This window comes from Sycon ciliatum, chromosome 3 (assembly GCF_964019385.1).
Source record: "Sycon ciliatum chromosome 3, ocSycCili1.1, whole genome shotgun sequence".
Classification (NCBI taxonomy): domain Eukaryota; kingdom Metazoa; phylum Porifera; class Calcarea; order Leucosolenida; family Sycettidae; genus Sycon; species Sycon ciliatum.
In genome coordinates, this window is record NC_088645.1 from 9,597,766 (window position 1) to 9,600,171 (window position 2,406).

Here is a 2,406-nt window from a genome sequence, read left to right on the forward strand (position 1 = left end):
AGTTCTGGAGAGTCGGGTGCTAGCTACGTAGGTCTGCATGACGGCACGGATATAGGATTGTAGCACAGAAACATCACACAGTACAGAGCAAGGAGTCGCTACGAGCACAAAGATCCCTCTAACTCACAACTTTTGAAAGTCAAACTCAAGCTCAGTCAAAGTCTCACCTGTAACTGGCACTTCAGTTCAGTGCCAGTATACAGATGTACAATTATGTACATGTACATGTAGATCTAGCTCTCGTACCACACTTTTTGTAGGCGTCTAGCTCTAGCAATGACGGCAATGTTCTTTTCACATGGATTAACTATAATTATGTATTACTTCACTATTCTAACCGGATCCATTGTTGTTGTTGTTGTTGTTGTTGTTGTTGTTGTTGTTGTTGTTGTTGTTGTTGTTGTTGTTGTTGTTGTTGTTGTTGTTGTTGTTGTTGTTGTTGTTGTTGTTGTTGTTGTTGTTGTTGTTGTTGTTGTTGTTGTTGTTGTTGTTGTTGTTGTTGTTGTTGTTGTTGTTGTTGTTGTTGTTGTTGTTGTTGTTGTTGTTGTTGTTGTTGTTGTTGTTGTTGTTGTTGTTGTTGTTGTTGTTGTTGTTGTTGTTGTTGTTGTTGTTGTTGTTGTTGTTGTTGTTGTTGTTGTTGTTGTTGTTGTTGTTGTTGTTGTTGTTGTTGTTGTTGTTGTTGTTGTTGTTGTTGTTGTTTGTTGTTGTTTTTGTTGTTGTTGCTGTTGCTGTTGCTGCTGCTGTTGCTGTTGCTGTTGCGGCTGCTGCTGCTGCTGCTGCTGCTGATGGTGCTGGTGCTGGTGCTGTTGCTGTTGCTGTTGCTGTTGTTGCTGCTGCTGCTGCTGTTGCTGTTGTTGTTGTTGTTGTTGTTGTTGTTGTTGTTGTTGTTGTTGTTGTTGTTGTTGTTGTTGTTGTTGTTGTTGTTGTTGTTGTTGTTGTTGTTGTTGTTGTTGTTGTTGTTGTTGTTGTTGTTGTTGTTGTTGTTGTTGTTGTTGTTGTTGTTGTTGTTGTTGTTGTTGTTGTTGTTGTTGTTGCTGTCTTGTTGTTCGTTGAATGGTTTGTTGTGGACAGGGGTTAGCGGATTATGCTCGGAAAATGACCAGATTATGCTCTAGCGGATGCTCGGCTTGCTCGCAGGATGCTCGAGAAAACAGCTAATCATGCTTTTGTTTGCTTTACCAAAAAACCCCAAAGAACAAATAATCGTCGTGAAAAAAGGACTCAGACCTTTGTCATGATGTGGACTGGGAGCTTTGTGGAAGTACAAGACAATACTATGGAAGAGGAATACCAATTTCGCAAGCATACGCTGAACGTTTGGGAGATGTCCTATAGTGGCTGCTAAAATATGATTCCACATCGACAAGAAGCGCTATTTATTGTCTTTCAATAGCAGGTGATTATAACAGTCTCATCGGGCATCTGCCCTTGGTTTTTGGATGCCATGTTACATGTACATGTGTGCTTCTTCTCAAAAAAGACCTGATTGGGCCAAAAAGTAGGCCGGCATAATCCGCTTACCCCTAGTAGTTGTGGAACTGTGACGTGCTGACTGTGTTTTATCCATGCTTTAGTGGTTTCTATTTCATGCTTTTCAGTGTGCATGTGTGAAACTTCATTCACTCTTTTTCTCTTTCTTTCCTTCTTCTTTATGAAATCGAGTGTTTCTTGAATACATGCCTTCATTTGCTACTAAGTACTGTACTATCATTGCTCTATGCCTTCTTTTGATGGTTGCTGGATTGGAGCAAAAACGATTCGCCCAGCTCTACCACACTCACTCGCCACAGCTCATGATGCTCCCTGGCCTAAGCTCAGGCGCTCAGCCTCAAGCTCACATAACCAGATACCTGACACTTGACAAGTAAGTATTAGTTGACAGTCTGCGTTGCTCATCTCCGACTCCGAGTCCGATCAGTATGACATGTCGACAGTGAGTCAGTAGATCTAAATCTACTCGACTCCACGCACCACGTGGTGTGCATGATTGATGGAATGATGGGTGCTCGAGATCAGAGCGGTTGATCGGGAAAAAAACAACACAGAAAGTCATGATCACATGACTTTACATGGATGCCGTTTTATCTCTTCACGACTTCAATTCAGCCTTCACGCTTCAGCCTTCAGTCTCAGATCAGGCCGGTGTATGCAGACTGCGCAGAGCAGCTAGCACTACGAAAATTGCAGTACTGTACAGAGCCTCCACACAAGGCCGGGTTGATCTACCGGGTGTGGGCTTCTGTCAAGTGCATGTAGATCTACTGAGAGTGAGAGATGAGACTGAGCGCTAGCTGGCTACATCTTCTGTACTACAGTCTGGTCTACAGAGTACAGTGTAGTGAGTCATGTAGACCTAACCTACAATAGCTACATCACACATGACTAGACTGTCTGTAGATCTACAAA